This window comes from Hemibagrus wyckioides, linkage group LG29, assembly GCF_019097595.1.
Source record: "Hemibagrus wyckioides isolate EC202008001 linkage group LG29, SWU_Hwy_1.0, whole genome shotgun sequence".
In the NCBI taxonomy this organism is placed as follows: domain Eukaryota; kingdom Metazoa; phylum Chordata; class Actinopteri; order Siluriformes; family Bagridae; genus Hemibagrus; species Hemibagrus wyckioides.
Window position 1 is genome coordinate 10790365 of NC_080738.1, and position 11618 is coordinate 10801982.

The window sequence follows — 11618 nt, forward strand, 5'->3', positions numbered from 1 at the left end:
TAAACATGGCATGCAATAAATCTTCTATTAGCTCAAGCATTTGTTTACTTCATTTAAAGTTTATGGCTGGGTGAAGACAGACCAGTCCATCATTGTTTTAATGGTTGCATTACTTTTGTCATAACTAAATGATTAGTTTTATCTGTTTGTGTTGACTTTGATTACAACAAACAAGGTTTCACAGAATGTTCTTCTAATAGCCTGTCCTATGGAACAAGCATGAGACTTTTTCAGAAAGACACCAATGCTCTTCTGTAGGTCACTCTGGAAATAGGCAACTTAGAGGCATGGCTTCTACACCAACAGATGAGTAAGGCACTGCTGGGAGTTGAACCCAGGATCTCCTGTTTACAAGACAGGCGCTTTAACCAACTAAGCCACAGCGCCTCGAATAAGCTTACCACAGCCATATAAAAGTTGCAGTAATGTGTGCAGGTTTATATTATTTAGTCTTCTTCTGCATAAGTTTACTCACACTCAGGAGCATGAGTAGGATAATGAACACCCGATATTTTGTGTAGTACAAATACTTCCGTTTGTATCCAGCTTTATGAATGAGGCTCATTGAATTTATATGATCGTATCATTCTAAGTGTACTCACTGTGCAGAGTTAAAGGGATGTTTCTTTAACAAAAAGACTTTTAAATAGATAATGAATGAACCTTTTTGTGAGAAGAAAAACCCAAAGATTTTATACGAGTGTATCACAATTACAAATTAAACAGCCTACTTCTGTAGTAATGGGAAGTTTCTGATGTAGTTTATCCCTTATTTTCACCCCTAATTTAAGCAGACTGCTAAAAATTTACAGCTCTGACCTTCAACAAGTTCTAGGAAACCAACGAATCCCCTTGTAGCAGCGCTCATAACCTTTTGTACTGCTCTGTTCCGTCAGACCGTGGTAGTGAATTGGGGAGGTTAAGGGTCTGTATCATGTGTCTGGATGTTAAATTACGGTGGTTGAGCAATATGCATGAAAAATCCCCCCCCAAAAAAAGAAGCATGCCATTTTGTGGCAAAAAAATCCCACCTCATTATACTCTTACCTGCCTGCACAGTGCTGTATGGTCAATCCTGGCTGTGTTGTTAGTCACAGAGCAGCATCGTCAAGCCTCCAGGTCTATATTAGTGTCCTCAGAGGACAAACTGTGGACAGCTCACTATGGCCTAATGAGGACTGAAGTAGAATGATCTGAAGTTGTGCATCAGTAGCCTTTCTCTCTCGCTCTCTCTCTCTCTCTCTCTCTCTCTCTCCCTGAGGAATTCACTTTTTTTTTGCAGAATCGTTTCCTTAGTTTCTTTCACTTTCCTTAGTTTAACCCTCAGCAGACTGTGAGATGTCTCACTTGAAGATGTGCCACTCGACATTTCAGTACTAGATTTTACCCAAAAGGAATAATAATAATAATTTATACCTAATATACTAGAAATAGAAATAGCCTTTATTTGTCACATATACATTACTGCACAGTGAAATTCTTTCTTTGCATATCCCATCCTTGGAGGTTGGGGTCAGAGCACAGGGTCAGCCATGGTACTGGAGCAGAGAGGGTTAAGGGCCTTGCTCAAGGGCCCAACAGTACCTTGGCTGTGCTGGGGCTTCCGGTCAACAACCCAGAGCCTTAACCACTTGAGCTACCACTGCCTGCCTGAAACTGCAGTGACTGTTAACAATTTCAAAATGTATTGGGACAGTGAATAAATAAGGAATAAAAAGCTTAGAATGGATTGCAAAGTAGAGTTACCAACTGAACTTGATTACTTTTAAGTAAAAACACGTCCTGAAATGTTATTGTTTATTACTTATATCACAATAAATTGTCAACTATGCTATTTATTAGCAAAGAACACATTTTCAATGTTAACTTTTTAAATAATTAGTAACACAACAGTTTTATTGTTTAATATTATGTAACATCCACAAGAAAAGTTAGTTCCTGTTCTCACTTTCTGTCCCTTCCATTAGGATTGGAACATCAAGGCCAGTTCTATTTGTTTTTGCTATACAGTGAAGAAGTGAGTGAGTTTGAAATCAATTGTTGAATGTAAGATGATAGATCAGAACTTTATCTTTCATTTTGTTTTGTTTTTTAATATTTACAACTAGATGTCTCAAACAACTCCTTCTGTTTGAGCTCACCTGTTCTTCATTTGTTGAAAAATATTGGAAAATATTGGACAGGTTCCCTATTAGATTGTTTGTTTAAACAATTTATAGCTCAGAATGTCTACTCTTGCTTTGAGACATTAAAGACATTGTGCATTTGTTGTTAAAAAAGATAAACCAACATGAAGATCAGTCCACAGCAGGGGAATCAAGGGGAAGGTGTACAAGACAGTGGTGAGACCGGCCATGCTGTATGGTTTAGAGGCAGTGACACTGAGGAAGAGACAGGGGTCAGAGCTGGAGGTAGCAGAGCTGAAGATGTTGAGGTTCTCTTTGGGAGTGACACGGTTGGACAGGATTAGGAACGAGTACATCAGAGGGACAGCTCATGTTGGACATTTGGGGGACAAAGTTAGGGAGGCCAGGTTAAGATGGTTTGGACATGTTCAGAGGAGGGAGAGTGAGTATATTGGTAGGAGAATGTAGGACATGGAGCTGCCAGGCAGGAGGAAAAGAGGAAGGCCAAAGAGGAGGTATATGGATGTAATAAATGAGGATATGAAGCTAGTGGGGGCAAGTGTTGAGGATGCAGAAGATAGGGATAGGTGGAGAGAGATAATTCGCTGTGGAGACCCCTGAAGGGAAAAGCCGAAAGAAGAAGAAGATAAGTACGTAGCCTTTATTTGTCACAAGTACATTACAGCACAATGAAATTCTTTCTTCAAATATCCCATCCTTGGAGGGTTGGGGTCAGAGCACAGGATCAGCCATGATGCTACACCCCTGGAGCAGGGCCCAACCATGGCAGCTTGGTGGTGCTGGGGGTAGAACCCCAAACTTCTTGTCAACAACCCAGAGCCTTAACCACTTGAGCTAGCACTTTCCTAAGAAAAAGATTGAAGGCATGGCTTCTACACCAACAGATGAGAAAGGCACTGCTGGGATTTGAACCCAGGATCTCCTGTTTACTAGACAGGCGCTTTAACCAACTAAGCCACAGCGCCACAAAAAATGTTGTAGAAGTTGGGAAAACCTTCTAACCAATAAGGTTTGAGAACTCAGCAGCACTGTGGAATAAATGTGTATAGAAAATGTCAAACAGGTGTTTGAATATTAAGATTTAAATCTGATGATAATATTTTTAATATTGTGGTTTTCAGCTTGGTTTATCCTGGACAAATACCAAGAAAACCTTAGGATAAAGTGTAAGAATATTTACTATAGTCATTTATTTTTGAAAGCCAGATTGTGTTTCATTGCAAAACACCTTTACTGTTGGATATAAAAGCTTTAAATTCGTGTTCAGGTCCTTGCTTTGGTTAAGTGATAGGTCTGTGGTTAAGGTGTTGGACTAACGGTCAGATGCTTGTTATTTCTAATTCCCGGTCTGCCAAGCTGCAGCTTGCTCAGTTGTATAAAATGGAGATTAATGTAAGTAACTCTGGATAAGGGTATCTGCCAAATACTGTAAATGTAGATTCCTTAATGCTGTAGCACTGATGAATTCACACATCTGTATGAATCAGTCTTGATTCATATTCTCTAACCACAGCTCTGACAATATTCCTATAGAAGTAATTCAAATCACAGGTTTATATGAACACACTCATTCTAAAATCTGGCAGATGATCCATGTATATGGATTTGTGAAATGTTATTTTACATCAAGTGAGTATAAGTGGAGGGAAGTACTGTCCATACTTGTGTATAGGAGGTCTATATTTTGTTGTAGGGCCAACCTGTACTGACACTAACTGGTGAATACGAACTGCAGGAGCTTGAATGCCCTACAGATACATATAGCCTTACTTAAACTTATCTTTACATAGGGTACATGTACATAAAATAGTACTTCCTCTGTTTGGGGTTAGATTAGACATTATTTTGTCAGATATTGATCTTGCCCAAAACATCTGTGTGCATATATATATTCATACATACAGTAGATCAGCCATAACATTAAAACCTCCTGCCTAATATTGTGTAGTTTCTCCTTAACAGCTCTGAGTTGTCGAGGCATGGTCTCCACATAACCTCTGAAGGTGCTGCTGTGGTATCTGGCCTGACCGCAATGGGTTGGACTTGTTTGTCCAGCATGTTCAACAGATGTACAGATTGAGATCTGGGGAATTTGGAGGCAACACCGTGAACTCTTTGTTGTGTTTCATAAACCATTCCTGAACAATATTTGCAGTGTGTCAGAGGACACTGTCATTAGGGTATACTGTTGCCATGAAGTACTGTACTTGGTCTGCAACAGTGTAGGTGGTACGTGTCAAAGTAACATCCAAATTCAAATCACAGGTTTATATGAACACACTCATTCTATAGTGTGGCAAATGATCCACATATATAGATTTGTGAAATGTTATTTTACATCAAGAGAGTATAAATGGAGGGAAGTGCTGTCCATAGCTGCTGTCACATAAGTGATAACAGTCGCTAACTTTTACTACATTAAGTGGAACTATAAATGGATAAAAATGCTGATGTTCATTGTAATAGATGTTAAAAACTGCAGTCATTGGCCTGGTTGTGTCTTATTTTATATATATTTTAAAGCTTTAATGACAAAATTCAGTCGTTAACATTTTACTGACTGAGGTTTTTTATTTAGTTTCTTGAATTCAGGACATTGTGCTATTGCAAGTTCTGTCCATTGCACTGAATTCTTGCTCAGCTCTCCATCAATTAAAAACAATTGATGGCTTCAGCAGGAAGGAATTGATGTTAAATCTATAATGAATTCAGAAACTACGCTGTTCACAAGTTGCTTGAAAGCTCCTGATTACACAATTACACTTGACTAGATACAGTTGTAGAAGGTCGTTGGTGTCACTCAGATGAGGATGGGTTCATTTTAGAGTCTGCTTTGCAACAATGTGAGTTGTTAAAAGCGCTAAACGAATAGTATGTTGGGAAGGTTATGTTCACCTACATACTGCACGTTCCTCAATCCTAAAAGTGTGATGAAATCAACTGCATTTGGAAAGCAATCCTAGCCTAGCTATTCAATTTTATTTAAATTGGTCAAAATCTTACAGACATGAGTTTCTGCAGTATGAGAGTTATGATACCCACTTTGCTCAGTGCACAGTTTTTGGCAGCAAAATCAACCACTTTCATAATTACCGAAGGGTAGCAGATTAACTGAAGACTTATGTGTGTGTGTATGTGTGTGTGTGTGTGTGTGTGTGCTTGTGTGTAGGAGGTCTATATTTTGTTGTAGGGCCAACCTGTACTGACACTAATTGGTGAATACGAACTGCAGGAGCTTGAATGCCCTACAGATACATATAGCCTTGCTGAAAACAATGCATTTCAGACACTCACACACACACACACACACATGCGCATACACATGTACACACACATAGCTGAACAATAAGCTGGACTTATCCTTTAAGACATTTTTTAAAATTACTATTGAAAATGTTGAGCCCATAAACACTTAAACTTATCTTTACATAGGGTAAATGTACATAAAATAGTTTTAGTGTTTGGGGTTAGATTAGACATTATTTTGTCAGATATTGATCTTGCCCAAAACATCTGTGTGCATATATGTATTCATACATACAGTACATACACCGATCAGCCATAACATTAAAACCTCCTGCCTAATATTGTGTAGTTTCTCCTTAAGAGTCGTCGAGGCATGGTCTCCACATAACCTCTGAAGGTGCTGCTGTGGTATCTGGCACCAAGACATTAGCAGCAGATTCTGTAAAATGTGAGGCCTGACCGCAATGGGTTGGACTTGTTTGTCCAGCATTTTGGACAGATGTACAGATTGAGATCTGGGGAATTTGGAGGCAACACCATGAACTCTGTTGTGTTTCATAAGCCATTCCTGAACAATATTTTCAGTGTGTCAGGGAGCTGCTGAAAGAGGACACTGTCATTAGGGAATACTATTGCCATGAAGGACTGTACTTGGTCTGAAACAGTGTAGGAGGTACGTGTCAAAGTAACATCCAAATGAATGCCAGGACTCAAGGTTTCCCAGCAGAACATTGCCCGGAGCATCACACTGCCTTCAACAACTTGACTTCTTCCTATAGAACAACCCTCAAGACCTTCGGAGATCCAGTCATCAAGCCACCACAGTTTTCATCACATTGCATCCTTACACTTGCCCATTTTTCCATTTTCCTTGTGTAGAAGGTTTTTTAGATGAATCAGTATTTGAAATGTCTTCTAAAGTGATTATGCCCCATTATGATTGTATACATTATTTATTAATTAACAGCTCATTCCCAGGGACTTGCATGGATACCTAATAATAAATAGATCTTTAATAAGTATAGTTATTTTGGATATAGATATTGGTTTCTGTAAGAAGAGGTTTATTTAATTTTACAGAAGGTATGTCAGACCTTTAACAGTCAATAAGCTTTCCTTTATACCTTCAAATTTCTCAGTAACATGAGATGAGCTGCGTTTTTTCCTTTTTTGTCTCATTAACGTCAAGAGAGACGGGTGATAGCACGACTATTTGAAGTTGCTATAATGGTTGTATATAAGAGGAAGTCGAAAAGAAACTCAAGGACATTCCACAAGATTAAACATAACTATTGTGCATTAATACATTTTTAATGTCTTTATTGATACACTGCTGTGGTGTTAGAGTCATAAAACCCTTCGGGTCATGCAATTATTGGGAAATAGACAGTCCCGAATGCTAGCAGTAGCTCTGCTTCACAGCTGGTTGCATCACATCTCCCAAATGTTGATTATTTTCCTGTCCTGTTATGTTGTACCCCTCACATAATACTTACTAAATTTACTGCTGTGTCTTTCTAATTGTCAAGAGACCTTATTCCTGTTTTCCCCACTGATCTTCTGCAGATCTTCTCAGTTCTGCACTCTGTTTGCCTTTTAAACGCATTTGATTTACTATGTTTTTCTGCTCACCTCCTCTTCACTTATTGGTCTCACTGGGATCCCCGAGCTTTTACCCCAACACTCATGCTGTTTTATTCTACATACAAAACTCTCCATGGCTCTCCAGAGGCTCCTTGCCTTCATGCTTTTTGCAGTCTAGTGCCAAAAGGTGATATTAATATGATAGTGGACTATAATGATCTGGATAGACTTCATTCTGAGTTCCTATTGGTAACATCGATGGTAAGTGTTCAGTGAGAAGGCTGAAATGTTTGTAGTCATTGCGGTCCTTTTACTGCGCCAGGGACAGCTCTGGATTTAAAAGTCAGCAGATTTTTTTCGTATAGTTCTCACATGACAGTGGTAGAGAATGAAGTGTGTTTATACACAGGAGGTTATGACAGGGCATGGTGTATGATGAAAAGTTATAAAAAAATAATGATAAATATTAACTTTTATCCAATGATCTGAGCTATGAATGTGATTTCTGTGTGACTTCAATCATTTTAGAGTCAAAATCGTGTCGTAATGTGAGGCATTGACGAGTTTAGCCTCACCTCAGACTGACTCAATCCCTCCCAAACCTGTGTTATTGGCGCATGCTATCTCTTTTTATTTTACTAATATAATCTTTTGCCTCCTAACTTTCCGTATTATAGATAATGTATTTCTTGTATGTGTTTATAGTATTTAGTTTTCCTGATCTGGCATAAAACTGCACTGGAAAAGCACAGGGTGAGGCAGCCGGTACCTCTGTCTCACTGAAGGGGTCATGCTTGAGCCCATGGGTGTATACTTGTTCTGTTGTTGCTTTTCTTCTCCACAGAAAAAGCAAGCTCTAATACGCTAGCTAAAAAAAAAAAAATCTAATTGAAGTGCATCGCAGCAGTCTGCTTATTTTAATTTATTTATTTTTGCTCTGACAGCAAAAATGGAAGATTCTATATCTTTAACTTAAAACTGAAAGCAATTAGTCAGAAAGTGTCCATGTGAATTTAACTGGAATATTATGAGCAGCAGCTTTTCTTTTTTTTTTTTTTTTAACCCTGTGTTTTCATCACGTTCTAATCATTAATATCATTCAAATTAACTGTAATTGAAAGTGTTAGATTTGTGTAGTCTTTTAGTTGGAAAAAACCATCTTTCAGTGAAAGATGTGCCATTTTCATCCATCCTTAATAAATAGAAAAAGCCTTTATTTGTCACGTATACATTACAGCACAGTGAAATTCTTTCCTTGCATATCCCATCCTTGGAGGTTGGGGTCAGAGCACGGGGTCAGCCATGATGCAGCGCCCCTGGAGCAGAGAGCGTTAAGGGCCTCTTAAGATTCTAAATATAGATAACAAATGTAACTATAAAAGTTAAATCAAGTCTAATTTTGTATAATGTTAATGTCAGTTATGGAAGCTATATTAAACTGTAAAGTATTACCTTATAGGTTTTAATCAGTGGGGCACAATTTGTCCCTTATTACAGTCCATTAGATCCTTACACTTTAACAGTTTTCTTGCTCTCATCACATCGACTTCAAGAAGGATCTGCAAAGGGAATTAAGCTCATCTCGCAATGTCAGAAAGAAACCTTATTCTATTATCCTCGCATTATTGCGGAAATTATTCTTATTGTGTGAGTCTGATCCTCACACAAGGCAACGGAGCTTCGCATGTAAATTCTACCTTTGTGTCACAGCCAGTCAAAAAATATTTTATCACACATCATACTTTGTGTGTGTGTGTGTGTGTGACCAATAAATCTGAATTTGAATTACCATTCAGCTGAAAGTTTAATGAGGAGGTTGCTCACAGTCCCATCCAAGGGCTTCCAGAGGATTTAAAATTATTCACGTTTTCTTTTAATCTTAATCGAGTGTCTCTCAGAACCCCACAGGATCATAAAGTCTCAATAATAAGAATGGACAGGCAGGTTTTGTCCTATTTGACTGACACATTGCACCACTTCAACATCTCGGTCATGTAGAGAAGAAGCTGGGATAGCACTGCTTTATTGGATTACTCTGTTCATCCCAAAAAAAAAGTCAGAAATGTAGACTCTAGACCAGCTTTAAAGATAGAAATATGAAAAATGGGAAGGGGGGGGGTTGTATTTTGATGGGTCTTAAATAAATAAAAATGAAAACATTTAGTATTAGACAGTGGCTAAATGATAAGGCCCCTATTTTATATTTATATAATAATAAACATTTTTTATATATATATAAATATATACCTGGTGTTTAGATCAGTTAGAGTAGCCATGTTCTGGTCATATCCACTTTAGTTCAATAGGGTAGGCAGTAGTGTCACTACATTATGGAAAAAATATCTGTTGATGTTTTTGCAAAGGTGAGCAAACTCTCTCTGTGGAGCAAAATTACACGAATTTATTCACTTGGAATTGTTCTACAGTCAGCAGGTTCATTCTAATCGAGGTTCATGTTATATTTATGTAGCTTTGCTTAGGATTTTGTGTGTGTGGAATATAACAAAAGAGTACTTTCTGATTATACTTTTTAGATTAGATTAGGATTAGAATGAATAGTTTTGGGGGGATAGTAGCTCAGTGGTTAGCACATTTGCCTCACACCTTCAGGGATGGGGATTCGATTTCTGCCTCCACTGTCTGTGTGTGTGTGTGTGTGTGTGTGTGTGTGTGGCATTTGCACGTTTTTCCCGTGCCTCAGGGGTTTCCTCTGGGTACTTGGGTTTCCTCCCGCATTTCTGTAGTGTGTGAATGGGTGTGTGATTGTGCCCTTTGATAGGCTGGCATCATGTCCAGGGTTCTTGTGCCCTGAGTGTCCTGGGATAGGCTCCAGGTTCCTTACGAACCAGTAAGATAACAGGTGGATAAATAGAATAGATGAATTCACTCGCATTTAAAGCAAAACAGAAATATTTTGTTACTTGCTAAAAAATTAGACTGGAAACAGAAGAGCCGAATCTTTTATATTAACTATTCAAAATATACTGAATACTTACTTTCTTTCAAAATTCGACAGTGTAATTTTATTTTGTTTTTATTTTCCCTCCAGATTTTCAACCTGGCCTACTGGATGCCATTGCCGTCTATTCTTTTGCAAATTGTTCAGTTTAGTCTGTACGGACTGAATTATTATATTATAATATTATACTATATTATAATGATGTTAGAAGTAAAGTACAATATTAGGTCGATCATGTGGTTCAGATGAATGTGACTCAGTGAAGGCCAGTATGATTCTAAGTGATGTTTCTTTAAGATGCTGTATTTAAAGCCATGTTTTTAAGTGACTATTTTATGATACTAGACTTCATCTGCAATGCAGGGGTTTGAAACGGGCGCACGTTAGAAAAAGTAACGTGGTCTACTTGAAGTGAACACTTACAGCATATTCAGTGGCAGTCATCATTAGTTTAAAGCACTTAATCTCTCCTTTCTTAAGAGCAAATAGAGAAAAAAATATACAACTTGAAATGGCAAAAAAAAAATAGGGCATGCTTCGTTTGAGGCTTGTGTTTCAAGTTTTTGTTAAAGAATACTTAATACATGATGTGAAGATGGTAATGAGTTAATAAGAAGGGAACGGGGCGGACTTAAACAATAAGCGAGGTAAGCAGCCGCTTAGGGCCCGGGGGAATTAGGGGGCCCTGACCAATACCAAGAAGCCTATATAAATCATATAGTACTTACTTATTACTTTTCTATCATATATTGTTTGGTCTGTCTATAACCATTAAGATTTTAACATTGGAATGCGGGACCCCCCCCATGATTCATGAATAGTGGAACGTTCCTATCGTACTGCACATGCATGAGATTCCCATACCTGGAATCGCTTAGGGCTCCCAAATCACTAAGTCCGCCCCTGGAAGGGAATAAATGATATTACGATAATTCTAATTTGCTTCTAATGGCTTTCCTTATTTCTGTATTATCCTAATTTGTGCATTCATTAAAAAAAACCCCAAACAAATCATATTTTGAGAGAAGTTATACTCTTTATATTTTTTTTGTCTCCACAAATAATCCATGCATGTTTTCTTTAGTGGTCTTTTATGTCAAATTATTGTATGGATTGATTGCATTCTGATTGACAGTCTGAGTCTGATTTATTAAGCTTATTTGTGAACTCATTGAGGTTTCCTGCTGATGATGCATTTTAGATGCCAAACTTCCAGGGTTCTTAAAGGTTCCTCCGGTCAGATAATAAATATATGAACTGTACTACAATAAAGTCTTCAATGTGAAGAACTCTGCATAGATCATGAAGTTGCTTCATGCTGATTGGATGCCATTTTAAGCACTTAGTGCTTTATTGGCCTATAGCTGTTGAAGAATTCCTGCCAGAATTTGGGGAATTTTTTCAATGTCCGGAAAATCAAGCAAACCGCAATATTCAGAGGACCTTCGATTTTTTCAGAACGATACTGAATATTCTCCGCAGATTTATAGAAGAGGCATTGTGTGACATCATCATGATAGGCATTCAGCCATGTGCGTTGAACATGAGTACAGATATCATTGAAAGTAATTACATGTGAGTTTTTGCTGGTAGGGTTTTGAAAGAAGAACCACGTGCTTTTAATTTCGCCAATTCAAGCAGTTTTTCACAAAAGAAAAGCACAAAAAACTTCACATGAAAAA

At 37.9% G+C, this 11618-nt stretch overlaps 2 non-coding genes across 2 annotated transcripts; both read right to left on the reverse strand.

The window, feature by feature from the left end:
• Nucleotides 1-313: 313 nt before the first annotated feature.
• trnat-ugu (transfer RNA threonine (anticodon UGU)) lies at nucleotides 314-387 on the reverse strand. Its single transcript has one exon. It is a non-coding gene; the product is annotated as a tRNA-Thr (tRNA).
• A 2651-nt stretch (nucleotides 388-3038) lies between these two features.
• trnat-agu (transfer RNA threonine (anticodon AGU)) lies at nucleotides 3039-3112 on the reverse strand. Its single transcript has one exon. It is a non-coding gene; the product is annotated as a tRNA-Thr (tRNA).
• Nucleotides 3113-11618: the final 8506 nt, after the last annotated feature.